The sequence below is a fragment of the Crinia signifera genome, chromosome 6 (genome assembly GCF_055691185.1).
Source record: "Crinia signifera chromosome 6, ASM5569118v1, whole genome shotgun sequence".
NCBI lineage: Eukaryota > Metazoa > Chordata > Amphibia > Anura > Myobatrachidae > Crinia > Crinia signifera.
Genome location: NC_139222.1, coordinates 50304587 through 50319977, shown reverse-complemented (window position 1 = coordinate 50319977; position 15391 = coordinate 50304587). Strand labels below are relative to the sequence as shown.

At 46.4% G+C, this 15391-nt stretch overlaps 1 long non-coding RNA gene across 2 annotated transcripts in view; it reads left to right on the top strand.

Annotated features, from left to right (window-relative positions):
* The window catches only part of LOC146007647 (uncharacterized), a 34514-nt gene extending 20922 nt beyond the window's left edge, over positions 1–13592 (top strand). The window contains exons 3-5 of one of the 2 annotated variants that reach the window (XR_014444371.1): positions 1829–1964; positions 3602–5224; positions 13523–13592. This is a non-coding gene — a long non-coding RNA (uncharacterized LOC146007647). Of the gene's footprint in view, positions 1–1828; positions 1965–3601; positions 5225–11943; positions 12035–13522 lie in introns of those variants that run through there. The other variant, XR_014444370.1, reaches the window with a different exon arrangement.
* The last annotated feature ends 1799 nt before the right edge of the window (positions 13593–15391 follow it).

Sequence of the window (15391 nt, the reverse complement as noted above, 5' to 3'; positions counted from 1 at the left end):
ATTACCCTGCTGGCTGGTTGGGCCCGGTGCTGGTTCTTGAAATACGGGGGACCCCTAGTCATTTTGTCCCCCGTATTTTGGGAACCAGGACCGGCCCTTGAGCCTGGTGCTGGTTTTATAAAATGCACGGAACCCCAACTTGTTTGTTCCTGTGATTTTATGAAACCAGGACCGGCTCTTTCAGCCCGGGGCTGGTTATGCTCTGGAGGGGGGACCCCACGCCGTTTTTTTTTTTTACTTTAACTTTTAGCCTTTTTTTGGACAGAACCATGCACAGATCACACAGATTTGTGCATGGTTCTGTAAAAATCGCCAGCAAGAAGCTGGTCTATTTTTTTTGCGTTTTTTGGTAAGGTCCCATATGCGACTTTAGAACTCGCATCCTATTACATATGCGAGTTCTATAGTTTCCTATGGGAAAACATCTGGATGCGATTTTCAGTGTGACTGAAAATCGCATCTTTAAAATGTGCGATTTCGCGGTAAAAAGTGCGCTTTTTACCGCGATTTTTAACCTATTAAATGTGCGATTTTCGGAAAATGTGCGATTTCGGCCGTTTTTGACCAAAAATCGCACATGTCTAAAAAATCGCACCCTATTACATTTCGCCCCTGATTCAGTTTGGATTGCACATGATAAGCTGCTCACAGCAGCTTATCATGTGGGATCCTCAAGCAATGCAAATGCAGGAGGAGGTGCATTCCACCCCCTGCCTCCATTTGTGATCGCTGGCTGCTCTACACCGCAAGCACCTCTGCAATCAGCAGAGGTGTTCGTTGTTCTGCGATGTGATCACATGTGCAGAAACCAAACATTGCGCATAATATGGGTTGGATCGTACTTACCCAATCAGGAAGAGATTTGATGTTCCGGTCTCTCGGTCTCCAGTACTTGATGGGCGTTGGAGAACATACCGTAGTTGTTAGTTGAGGGGCGATGTTCTGCCACCTTGTGTAATTCGGGCTGACGGAGAAGCCAGGTGTTCTTCTGGAAGCTGGAAGTTGTTCTGTGGCTACTGATGGAGGTATCGGCTGCTCCTGTGTGAGATGATGTTATACCTCCTGCACCTGGGGAAGTGATGTTACCTTCACTGTGGTGGCTGCAGGGAGAAGCTGGGAGTGAATGGGTCCTGCAGATGTTCTAACTTCTCCCAATCGATTCCCGTGAAGAATGGATGTTCTCTGATGTTGCCGTTCTCACCCAGACGCATCTCAGGGTCACCACACAGGAGCTGGAAAGAGGAACGTGAGGGCAACTAAGTTTCTGTTCAGCTGCAGTCTGATTCCTTACAGCACATATTTGGGAGACATATTTCTCAAATGATTTTTAGCCTCAAAGAAAATAATCATTATTTTCCCCTAATCAGAGGATGTGTGTCTATGTAGTTTAGTATTCTTTCCCCCAACCTCTAGCAGGTTACTGCTTATCATGGTACCATTGGGGGTCATTCACTGGACTTGATTTGCTTACATTTGAATAGAAACAGGGAAAATGCCGGTGCTGTATAACGTGACCAGTAGTGTATGTCAGTGGTACAGTGACTCCTGCAGCAGGCATTGCTCTGGCTTGGAGTTTCCTTCACTTATTTGTGTGTCAGGGAGGTGGAGCCAGTAATGTAATCTGACGTATGTAACTACGTATAGCTTCCCCATGTACAGCTACATGACCGCTCGTAGAACAACTACATGGCTGATACTAGAGAATGGGGGTTCTGTATAAATAACAGACGCTGACACATTGTTCATGGCCTCTTTGTTACCTAGTGCTGAATGCTAAGGTGGGTCTGACACTCACCTCTTCAATGATGTTTCTTGTATTCGGGCACAGATGACAGCCCGCCAAAGCCGAGATGTGGCACTCCTCGGGGGATTTTCCTGTTGTCATCTCGAATAGCACCACACCGAAGGAGTACCAATCCACTCCCGCATCATACGGCTCTCGCTTGATGATCTGTCAATAAAAGGTAAGAAGTTCACTCAATAACACTTTATAAACAGGAGAGCAGATCTGGGCACAATACGCCTGCCATCAGATGTTACACTGACAAAGACACATCTGGCACCCTGGTTGGGACACATGATATATTTCATACATACAGGCAGAGGCAATGATTTATATTTTTCTTTTATGCAGTGTGTTCCATTAGCCTTACTTACATCACAAGATAATTGGTTTATTACAATAATACTATGAGACCCAGTTATTATTTACTCAATACAAAATATTCCACTTTTATTCATCGTAGTGTAAGTTAACCCCTTCAGTAGTAGTTTTTTTGGGGAGCGCTTCCCAACACACACCCCCCCCCCCCCCCCCACTGCATTACCCAAAGCCGAGCAGTGCCGCTGGGCATTCCATCAGCCGCTGCCCGGCCCTGAACCTGGCTGTGTGTGAGATGACATTACAAGGTCACACCGCACACAGCCGGGGGAAGGAGGCAAGGTTGGGCAGCTGCTGAAGCCGAGCGCAGCACTGATCTCAGCGTGAACTGGAGCATAACCCGTAAAATTCTCGGGAGTGCCAATAAAGGAGTCAAAGGTATAAACCAAACCTGGAAAATCCCCATAGATACAAAAGTTCACTATGAACAACCTCTGCAAAATGATAAAAGGGATTTCCCTGGCTCTGCATTACCCAGCCAGCCACTCCTAAACCACCAGTGTAGGAAAACACCTGTGATTGGCTGTCAGTGAAGGCAGATCATGATTAGATGCCATTTAGAACATAAAGCCGCTACTGTTTGTAGCATGCACCTTTATACTGTACAGCCGACCTCTAATTTATTATAGCCTCACCTCTGGGGCAATGTAGCCACGTGTTCCAGCGTAGCCAGAGGTTTTGGGTGTGTTCTCCAACGCCAGCCCGAAGTCGGCGATTTTAATATGGCCGTCATGAAGCAGGATGTTCTCTGGTTTGATGTCTCTGTAATAGGAACAATTTCTTCATTAAGTACTTGTTTGCATGGACAGTATATGAAATACATAATACAGTAAGTGACTAAGGCTGCAGATGTGTCCTCAGACACATATTAGGGCAAAGTCTCCTGGCGCATCTTAGTTGTGTTATGTTGTGACTAAGAGGCATTTGCTGGCAGATGCTGGATGCTGGCAGAGTTGCACGGGACCTGGGGTCTCACTGGCACTTACTCAGCATGGCGGATTGAGGCTGGCTATATGAGGATACATCTGGAAATGTAGAAAAGTGCATCTCCTAATTGATAAATGCCTGTTCCACATGGCCAGACCAGGGTGCAGTGTGTGCTATGAACAAGGTCCTAAAGCTGAGGAGGCACCAGGCTGCCCCTTATGCTCACCGAGCATGGATGACTGGAACGCCATATGTCTTCCCCAGAAATATGGAGTTTGTGTCTGTGCAGAATATAGCAAATATTATGGCATCAGTGCCAGTTCTTCTGCACATGGGTCTTCTGTGCAGGCAGTAAAATATCTTAACATACCTCTTATTTCTCAGTACACATATTAGCACTGAATGCATCGCAGAGTAATGTTATGTTTATAAGGGTGTAACTACTATGATTTATTTACCACAATAAGAACAAGTACTAATGCAGCCCTTGTATTTTATGTTTATTTAAACAAGGAAAGAAAGTTACCGATGGATGAAGCCCATCCTGTGGAAGTGCTGGAGACCGGACACGATCTCGGCAGCGAAGACTCTGTTAAAGAAGAAATGTATCAATATTGTAACATCCCAAATCAGCCGTAGTGTATGGGCAGGATAGAGAGATACAGTGTAGGATGGGGAATAGTGTAAAGGTGCCCATACACTAGTCCGAATTTGGCTACTTTTCACCTGATTCTGACGGATCGGGCTGAGAAATTGTGTAAAAGTGGCCAAATCGGGTGTGTTTGACATCTGATCCGATACGCGGTCCACTGTGCATCAGATCAAAGGTCGTACCTGCTGCATGTCCGACCTCCACCTCGGACCCACTGCGGGGAGCGGGGTCGCATGTGATACATCACATGGCAAAGGATCGTATGCGATACATCACATGCGATCCTACCCCCTGGGAAGGTTCCGGCCGAAGGGACTGGATGGCCATACTCTGCTGCAAGAAGAAGCGCATGGCCACCTTAAGAGCTATAGAAACGGCAAAAGAAAATACAGGTAGGATAAAGTCATAGTAGGAAAAGGCAAAGGGGTAGTTGTATGAGCAGTGATAAGGGAGGAGCAATGAGCCAGAGGAAAATTGGTCTATGGCAACCAATCAGCTACTCTGTATAATTTCATACTATGCAAATTACAGGCGTTAAGGTGCGTACACACGGTACGATTTATGTTCCGTATGATATTGTATACTATTTCCCAGGAAAGTCCCAGTGGTCAGAAGCATAAGATTTGTGCTTATAATAACGTACAGTGTGCATAAGATATCACATACGATATGACGTCACAGCTATACTACACTATACATCTTATGCTTTCTAGCCAGAATTGAGTTGCATGTTCACCCGAGCAGCTCCCTGCCAGACGACCGGTGGGAGCGTGCATCGTACGTCAGATAGTGCGTACACACGGGAAGATATAGTGTACTATCTAGCATGCTATTCACAACTAGCTAGCTAGATTGTGCACTATATCTTACCGTGTGTACGCACCTTTACTTCAGTGCTGATTGGTTGCCATGGGCCACTTCTCTTCTGGCTCACTTCCTTATCACTGCTTCATACCTATACCCCAAAGTGATAGGAGTCCAACAAGGAATAACATATATTGTACAGTGAATGTAAGTATGTGTGTTTGCTCATTTCCTAGACTGTAAGCTCCTATAGGATTTTGTCTTGCACACAATCACACAGTTATACACCAGATTATGCATAGATCTTACGTTGCAGCTGTAGACTCAAGACGCCCTCTTGATTGCAGCAGGTCGAATAAGTCTCCTCCGTTGGCGTAGTCCATGACGAATGCCAAGATGTTCTCGGTCTGGAAGGTCAGGAGGCCATGTACTAAGAAGGGGCTCCCAGATGTTGATTGTAGGGCCCTGGTCTCAATCCTTGTCTTCTCTTTTTCTCTCTCTGACAGTCCCTCGTTGTTCACGACCTTTATGGCGACATCCGTCTTGGTGGAGATCTCACGCGCCAGCAGGACCACTCCATAGCCGCCCTCTCCTAACTCACGGCTGATCTTGTACCTGTCCATGAAGAGAGGTTCCTCCTTGTCTGGTGGTGAGACGCTGCTTGGTCCTTGTGGAGTAAAGTAAGAGACATTATGAAATTATTGTTTAACAGCTAAAGACACAGTAATATGATGATAACTGAAGTGGGAATACTGGGACCACAACATAAAACACACTGTAGGGTTTTACAAAGCTGAATATACTTATAGCTAATCGGAAATGCCAGACATCATTGTACAGTGACCTCAAACTCCTAACTACACTTTTAATGTACACAGTGGGGCAGATGTATGATGGAGGCCATAACATTTTTTAAATAATGGGTCTCGCTTCTTCTGCATAGCGTGGAGAAGCGGGCACCATTATGGGCAAATGTATTAATCCCCCCCCAGCCGATAAGGAGAGCTGTTGTGCCCAGCTCCCCAGGCAGACCTGCACATGCGTATGTCTGGTCCGGCCTCTCTACCCTTCCCCTGTCTGGTCTGGCCTCTCTGCCCTTCCCGTCTGGTCCGGCCTCTCTGCCCTTCCCCTGTCTGGTCCGGCCTCTCTGCCCTTCCCCTGTCTGGTCCGGCCTCTCTGCCCTTCCCCTGTCTGGTTCAGTCTCTCTGCTCTATCCCTGTGTGGTTTGGACTCTCGGGCTCTGTCTGATCCAGGCTCTCTGCCCTTCCCTTGTTAACAGCAGTGCCTTAGCCCTTCCCTCTGCTTGTGTAGGCTTTCTGTCCTTCTACACCTACCACCAATGTTTTCTATGTGCCCTCAGACTTCAGACACAGTATTGCCCTGCACCTTGATCACTTTTGAGTTTAATAATTTAGTTGCATAACTGAATAGTGCCTATTTGATATTGTAGGAATGGAGCATGTGCATTTATGTGTTTTGAGGAACTGGTAGTGATGCATTCTCATGCAAATTTAAGCCGGTAAATTATTGCTAGTGATCAAAAGGATTGCCTGGGGTTCTAGTGACCAAGCCAATTCCTCTGAGCTAATCCTGTAGTTACTGGCTATACCGTTCTGGCACTAATCACATCGCCTGTAGTACATTTGTAATGGCATTAAGCTACAATAGATGCCAACCATTACATTCGCCTGATGGGCCCTTCATGTCCAAGTTTGACACGGGATATTATGCGTTTTGTTGTCCTATAAACAGCCTGAAAGGGTTTGCATCTGTATTCCTATATGTGAAATTCATGTTAACATACATTACTTTAGATTAAATATCTAATATTGTACCAAGTCCATAATTAAATGAAGGGAAAAAACCGCCATGACACCATGGGGGGAGGGGGGGGGGGTTTACTAAGATGTGTATTCTACTTCACATGTGATGTGCAACCAATCAGATCATGTCTTTTAGAGGATGCTAAATAAAGAAGAAGTAGATTCTGATTGGTTGCCTATAGCAACATCACATGTGAAGTAGCATACACATCTTAGTAAATTTCCCCCCATGAGTCATTACAGCGGGTGACACCAGCCCTACATTCTCCAGTTATCACCATGGCTGTCTTCCCCATGGGAGTTGGGCTGTCACGTATAAATGCAGGCACTGCCATCCTGGGTATTACCACCTTTAGTGCCAGTAAACCTAGAGCTATTCTGTAAACCCCCTGATATTTGGGTGTGGGGTTAATAAAGTAATAATAATAGTAATGTTAGGATTAGGCTAGGTAAAGGTAGAAGAACATTCATACTGTGTTTTCATTGTGTAAATGACACTGCGAATGCCGGCATATGCCTGTCACCAAACTGAGCTATACTGTAGGTTACAGCACCTTTGTAGTTGTGCACCTTTCTCCATAAATATTACAGTAGTTTTACTAATCCATTTTTTTTAGACTGTCTTTATCTGAATAACTGTAGTAACCAATGAAGTGAATATAAATTACATATAAAACATTATTTATATTTTTTTTTATATAAACAATATTCAACTTTGCCAGTGTGAAAATGAACTACAGTGCAAGGACATCCAACTACATTTCCGCTTACCTGGTCTTGGCTCATCTTCATCCGGGTCTTTAGCCTCGCTTGCCGCTCTCTTTCTTTCTTCCAGCGATTCCTCCTCTCTGGATTTTCTTGATGAAGTGTTGTTCACTGTCTTCTGGTCATTCTCCTGCATCTTGCTGCTGGACTCCTCAGGTGCTTCCTTTTCAGGCTTTCTTGATGTCTCCTTCCTGCACCTCTTCTTTCCGGCCATCTCCTCTGTGTTCTGGTCTGTCTTCTGTATCTTGCCGCTGGGTTCCTCCTCAGGTGCTTCCTTTTCAGGCCTTCTTGAGGTCTCCTTCCTTCTCCTCTTCTTCCCGACCATCTCCTCCATCTTCTGATCCGGCTCCTGCATCTTCCGACGGGTACACCTGATCCAATATGTCAACTTACCTCTGCTGATCCGGCTCCTGCGTCTTCCGACGGGTACACCTGATCCAATATGTCAACTTACCTCTGCTGATCCGGCTCCTGCGTCTTCCGACGGGAACACCTGATCCAATGAGTTGACTTACCTCTCCTGATCTGGCTCCTGCGTCTTCTGACGGGTACACCTGATTCAATAAGTCGATTTACCTCTCCTGATCTGGCTCCTGCGTCTTCCGACGGGTACACCTGATCCAATTGGTCAATATACCTTTCCTGATCTGGCTCCTGCGTCTTCCGACGGGTACACCTGATCCAATTGGTCAATTTACCTTTCCTGATCTGGCTCCTGCGTCTTCCGACGGGTACACCTGATCCAATTGGTCAATTTACCTCTCCTGATCTGGCTCCTGCGTCTTCCGACGGGTACACCTGATCCAATTGGTCAATTTACCTTTCCTGATCTGGCTCCTGCGTCTTCAGACGGGTACACCTGATCCAATGAGTTGACTTACCTCTCCTGATCTGGCTCCTGCGTCTTCTGACGGGTACACCTGATCCAATAAGTCGATTTACCTCTCCTGATCTGGCTCCTGCGTCTTCCGACGGGAACACCTGATCCAATGAGTTGACTTACCTCTCCTGATCTGGCTCCTGCGTCTTCTGACGGGTACACCTGATCCAATAAGTCGATTTACCTCTCCTGATCTGGCTCCTGCGTCTTCCGAAGGGTACACCTGATCCAATTGGTCAATTTACCTTTCCTGATCTGGCTCCTGCGTCTTCCGACGGGTACACCTGATCCAATTGGTCAATTTACCTCTCCTGATCTGGCTCCTGCGTCTTCCGACGGGTACACCTGATCCAATTGGTCAATTTACCTTTCCTGATCTGGCTCCTGCGTCTTCAGACGGGTACACCTGATCCAATGAGTTGACTTACCTCTCCTGATCTGGCTCCTGCGTCTTCTGACGGGTACACCTGATCCAATAAGTCGATTTACCTCTCCTGATCTGGCTCCTGCGTCTTCCGACGGGAACACCTGATCCAATGAGTTGACTTACCTCTCCTGATCTGGCTCCTGCGTCTTCTGACGGGTACACCTGATCCAATAAGTCGATTTACCTCTCCTGATCTGGCTCCTGCGTCTTCCGACGGGTACACCTGATCCAATTGGTCAATTTACCTTTCCTGATCTGGCTCCTGCGTCTTCCGACGGGTACACCTGATCCAATTGGTCAATTTACCTCTCCTGATCTGGCTCCTGCGTCTTCCGACGGGTACACCTGATCCAATTGGTCAATTTACCTTTCCTGATCTGGCTCCTGCGTCTTCAGACGGGTACACCTGATCCAATGAGTTGACTTACCTCTCCTGATCTGGCTCCTGCGTCTTCCGACGGGTACACCTGATCCAATTGGTCAATTTACCTTTCCTGATCTGGCTCCTGCGTCTTACGACGGGTACACCTGATCCAATTGGTCAATTTACCTTTCCTGATCTGGCTCCTGCGTCTTCCGACGGGTACACCTGATCCAATTGGTCAATTTACCTTTCCTGATCTGGCTCCTGCGTCTTCCGACGGGTACACCTGATCCAATTGGTCAATTTACCTCTCCTGATCTGGCTCCTGCGTCTTCCGACGGGTACACCTGATCCAATTGGTCAATTTACCTTTCCTGATCTGGCTCCTGCGTCTTCCGACGGGTACACCTGATCCAATTGGTCAATTTACCTCTCCTGATCTGGCTCCTGCGTCTTCCGACGGGTACACCTGATCCAATTGGTCAATTTACCTTTCCTGATCTGGCTCCTGCGTCTTCAGACGGGTACACCTGATCCAATTGGTCAATTTACCTCTCCTGATCTGGCTCCTGCGTCTTCCGACGGGTACACCTGATCCACTAAGTCGATTTACCTCTCCTGATCTGGCTCCTGCGTCTTCCGACGGGTACACCTGATCCAATGAGTCGATTTACCTCTCCTGATCTGGCTCCTGCGTCTTCCGACGGGTACACCTGATCCAATAAGTTTACTTACCTCTCCTGATTCGGCTCCTGCGTCTTACGACGGGTTCACCTGATCCAGTAATTGGCTTTCTGTCTCCTGAAATCGCTTTTTCTCCCCTTCTCAATCCTCTGCTTGGGCTCCTGCTTCCTCCTCTGATGCTGTCTGCTGCAGAGATGCCAGTTGGAAAATAACTGCCACTCTCAGCTATGAAAGTGTATAGCTTGGGTCATGTGACCAGCTTGCTGCTCTCCCATATACACTCTATAGTATCCATGCTAATGGGTCTAATTTTGTTTTTAGGATTTCTAAGTTGCTATAACTTACCCTGTTAATGTTATTTGTGCCTAATTTCAGTGAAATCCTATGTACATGTTCCTAATTTATAATCTAACTGCAAGAAAGGAACATTAAATGTACATAAATGTATGGCTGTAACTATTTCACCAACATAATACAATAGAATACAGCCCTCCGGGGTAGTGACAATCAGGTGCCTATGTTATTTCACTTTTAAATACATCTACTAAAATATCTGTTTTATAGGGATGGCCATCGTTGCCATTGCCATCGATGGCAATTCTGCAACTGGCCATCGATAGTGCTAAACTATGCAATGGATGTCCATCGATATTTTTACATATCAATGGTCATCCATTGTGTTTGATTGATTGGGCTGTGGGCCAATCAAAACACGGGGGACGGGGCTTCGCTGGTGTCGGGGGGCAGAGCTATGCTCTGTGTCCCAGCGCTTTTAAAAAAAAGGCAAACATCGTTTTGCTGTTCCATCGATGGAGGGAAACCATCTGGTTCTCCCCCATCGATGGCTAAAGTATTCGACATTGGCCATGAACCATCGATGATTTGGAATCATCGATGGTCAATGGCCATCCGTACTGTTTTACTTTTGTCTGTATTGACATGTGAGATAGGAGTTAGGGATGGGAGTGGGGGAATAACAGATTCCCTAGCATGACCCCTTCCATCAGGTACAAGAGGATCTGCTCTTGGGCTTCCCCCTGTTTATGATTGTAGTCACCTGTGTTAAACTAGATAATTGATGAGAAAGCTGTTTCACTGCAGGTAACCACCTGGGAAGTCCGGGAGCAGAGCTTTCTGTACCTGATGGAAGGGTCCTATTGGACGGTCTGGGTACACGTGTATAGTGTTCTTCCTGTAACTGGGAAAGTGCTGCGTAAGCGGATAGCCTTTGGTGACCAGTGAGCCAGTCAGAGGGCTTTGTGTCTGACTGAAGTGATTTGGCATAGATGGATTATTGAGAGATATTTTATATAACACATATAACACATCACCATCTCTACACTTAGGCCCTGATTCTGGTTGACTCGGTAAGCTGTGAAACTCGCAGCGTACCGAGTCCCAGAGGGCCTGCCCCTGCCGAATCGCCACCGTATCACCTTGCAACCATGCGAGGGGAAGTGTCACAAATACACATACCCTCTCATGTGCCCGCAGCAGGAGAAATCATTTGATGATCACCGACCACTGAATGACTTATCCAGGCCACGCAAATATAAGTCAGTGGCCGGCCGAAACCAGGATGGACGGCTGACGTCATCCGCCTGCCCGACGTCATGTGACGTCAGCCGTCCAACCCTGGCACACCACCCGCTGCACGCAATCCCATAGGGACGGCCATGAAATGCTGAGCGTTCCCATGGTGGACACCCTACTCTGCTGCCCCACTCCCCTGGCCCACATTGGTCAGTGTGAACTGATCAGTCGCTGAGTTCAGTCGCCCAGGGACCCTGCACATGCGCATAATTCATTATGCGCATGCACGGAAAAAAACCATCGCTGGACCACGTGGGGGTGCAAATGAACAATATGACCCCCTTACTGTAACATTCATTTCTTATAGAGGAGCATTGCTTCCCATTTCCAGTTCTTGGGACAAGCTAACGTCGCACAATTTACAGGTCTCCTCACAGAAACACAAGTGAAATCCTAAGAATCATCTGTAGATATTTTATAATGTGTCAGTGAGTAATGAATATGCCTGTGCTCCAGCAAGGACATATGGAAAACATGCACTGCCAGTGTATGCAGAGGACTGGATCTGAGAACACTATAGTACAGTGATTGTGCGCCCCTCTGTCCCTGTTTCCCATTTCCACATATAAAATGCTGAAAGGGTGTTTCCTACAAAAATCCATGAAAAAAAGATGATAAATTGGTTAAAAATATATTTTATTACATTTAAAGCAGTTGGGAAGAGTGAGGTAGAAAGTATTTTTAAGTCCCAGATATTAGTCACCTTTCTCTGATGGTGGCAATAAGTGAGTTTCTGTTGCCCCAATAATAGGTAATAGACAATCCACCTTATTGCTGCATGTTAGTAACTAGACCCCTAGGTTGTGCACTATAGTCAGTATTGTGTGAATAGTGCAGTAATAACCTTTATCTATGTTACCCAGGTCTACTCGAGTACAACGGGTGATCAGCTGGCCACCTATGTGTACACCGAATATGTGCTGCACCTGGACCTGTTCTAGCATTATATCAGAGGTGAGTTGTTAGGTAACTTATGAGTTTTCTGTGTCCTTCTTCCCTCCTGTCTCCTTACCCCTCACAGCCATTAACCTGGGTCAGAGGGAGAGTGTGTGAGATCTGTAGAGAGAGAGATGGCGACCATGAGCACAGACAGATAAAGGGCCTTATTCAGTCCTGTTTGCTAAGCTGCATATATTTGCAGCCTAGCAAACAGGTAAGCGCCCCCTGTCGGACAGATCAAAAATAAATAGGAGCCGTCTGTGGCGGATATGATACTGAGACCTGCCAATGCAATGGTTAAGGAAGATCAGTCAAAGACAGAATGAAAATCAGTGACAACAATTGTTTCCCCACAAACAATACATTTTTATTTCGTTGATTTTCTTCTGCAAAAGTGTGTACCAGCCAGGATTATTGAGCCAGCAATTGGGGCGTTGCAGAGTCAGGCGAAGAATTCATGTGTTCCGTCTGCTGCCTGCTTATGCCGACAAGTGTGTCCAGTCTCTCTCTGCCCCAACTCTCTCTCTCTCTCTCTCTGGACGGGATGTACAAAGCATTGGCGGTACATCCCACTGACCATCGCATATGTAGATTATGTAGTTTGGAATGTCCATTCGGTTTCTTGCCTGCTCCCCCTAATAGTTCACTTCATCAGAGCATCAAGTGCTGTCACGCACCGGAGGATGTTTCTCCTCCATGAAAGTGGCATGGGCGTCTCTATGAAATGCTGGGCATTCCCATGGGATCGCAGCCAGGCCGATGCCTACTTGGGGTTCTCTATGCTTAACCATTGTTTCTGCCAGGGCTACACTATTCTTGCACCCATTAATAAGCAGTATGGCCCTTATTCTGGTTGGCTCACAAAGCAGTGTTATTTTGCTTCTTTGTGAGCTTTTTAGCACCGCCCAAATGCCCACACCCCGCTATTCGCATATTTTCCCAAAATCATTCGATGGTCGATTTCTGAAGCGCTTACTCCCTGGTGACTTTATTTAGTGGCACCCTGCTCCGTGAACATTGTGGGCAGCTGACATTCGGTGACGTCTGCTGCCGGCCCCCGGAAGGCAAGTAGCCACCCCCGTTCACTTGCTGATGCCCAGCATTTCCTGGGTGCATCCAATATTTTTGTGAGTACGCCCAGGAAACCCTGCGAAGGCCCCCTGCCCGCCTACTGTATGCCCACCCCGCTACGAGCACCTCGGAGACTATGCAAATCTCCCAGGACGCCCGCAGAGAAGAACGACTGATTAGATGTTTTCTTAAAGTAAACAAATGTATTCTACAATTCTACTGTATTATGTTACAACCAATGAACATTCTTATTGTACTCGTAATTAATCACTTTAAATTGAACACATTCAAATATCTGTACCATTTAATAACTCTCTATTCAACCTTTTGCTGTAACACCTAAGTGCTTAAATATCTATATTATTGCGCAATAATATGCAAACAAACTTACAAATCTTAAACTCTAAATAAGCGCTTTTGCCCTTTTTTTAGCCCTGACCCAATGTTCACAGTTCCGTAAAGCTGCAAGCAACTCAGAGTATGCTAAAGTGCAGATGAAGGTAAGTTTTAGGCTGTTCAACAGAGCTGTCACTTAAGTTTCTATGCTCCGCTCCACACAAGGTGAAATGGTTCTCCCAAATATATCATAGACCATGGATCTTCAATGGCCCCCCAGATGTTGTGAAACTACATGTTCCAACATGCATTGCCACATTTTTTTTCCTATAAGAGCATGCCAAAACTGTCAGGGCATGCTGGTACATGTAGTTCCACAACATCTGGAGGGCCACAGGTTGAAGACCTGTGTCATAGACCATTGTAAGTCTCCGGCCTGTGCTGAGCACCCTAGGGCTAGCTAGACAGCATATGGCAAGGGTCCTAAAGCCGCCAGATTCCTGCTATGGTACCATAGACCCTGGCTGCTACAGGCATTTGCAATAGCATGATCAGAGACTATAAGCTGCTAATAAAATGTAGTATTATATGCATGTCCACTTGGTAGTAAATGTAATGGGAGTTGATGGAAACTTTTTCTCTCCCCCAGGTCTCTGGAGCGTGTACTCAGCCGATCCCATCATCGTACCACTTATGGCCTCTCCAGTTGTTTCCTTCCCAGGATTTCACCTTTCACCTGCAGGTGTCACCTCCGGTAAGCCGTTCTGATCTACTCACCAGTGTCCTTAGTGCATTTACAAGAAATACGCAGCCATCAGCTTGAGTTACACTGCGCCTGTCTTCCCAGAATCCAGACACCGATTATACTACATTGCCAGTATTAGTGTAAGGTCATTAGGCAATAGATGCGCCTTCTAGCACCTGACATCCCCCTCTATTGTCTGATACTTGTGCAGTGTTCATGCCTCATACGCAGGAGTCTTCTCTAACTGTCCCTCTTTCTGTCTCTCAGGGAGCAGCAGGATGCTATGACACTTCTCTGGATCCTTCACAAGTTACAGACTATTATTTCAGTTTTTACCGACTCGGCGACTGACGCGCTCGTTGAACAGCTGGAAAAAAAAACAAATTTTTCCTTTTTTTTTTTTCATTGGGCACAGAAAACGTGCCCGTGCCCCTCCTCCTCCATGCCCCCCAGACTGCGGGCAGTCGCGGGGTGACCCAAACCCCTCACTGGATGTGCAACACTGGACCAAACCAAGCAGCACTGGAATCAACTGGGCACAACTGGAAATCAGTAAACCATCACACTGGAGACACAGGGAACTATCCCCACGCAAGAAAAATGTGATTGATTTTCTGTATGTTAAATGTTATGTATGATTCTATTACAAACCTTCCCTTTATCTGTGACCCTCCCAATCCTTGATTGAAGTTACCAGGAAGACCCCATCTCCGATTGTTGTTAACCATCTCCGCAAGCTGTGTAGCTCAGCAGTCTGACCTGTTAGCTGCTGCCACTAAGCCAGAGGCTGCACAAGCCGTTTTACGTTACTGAGATATCTTTGTGCTCTATTGTATTTTATGTGAATCCTTTTTTTTTTGGTTCTTGTTTGTTTTGTATTTAATTCTCACCACAAAAGTGCACTTAATCTTAACATGGCGCGAGGACCAATATTGTGCCTCGAAAAGAAGGGGGGCAATCATTAGTGCCAGATGGTGAATCAGCGCTCCCTAAACTGGGCACGTGGCGCGCCAGCGCTGTGCAAACAGATGAAGTGGTGACTTTATTATTACGGACCCAGATACCAGACCCCCGATCGGTCTTTCTGACGTCATTTCTGCTCTTAATGTTACAATCCTGTAAGTATGGTTTTCTTACAGTTAATAAGACACTATCGCATTGTATCATTTTAACCCTTCCATGGCTGGAGGTCCAGGCCTATAGTATTGGAAGGGTTAAAC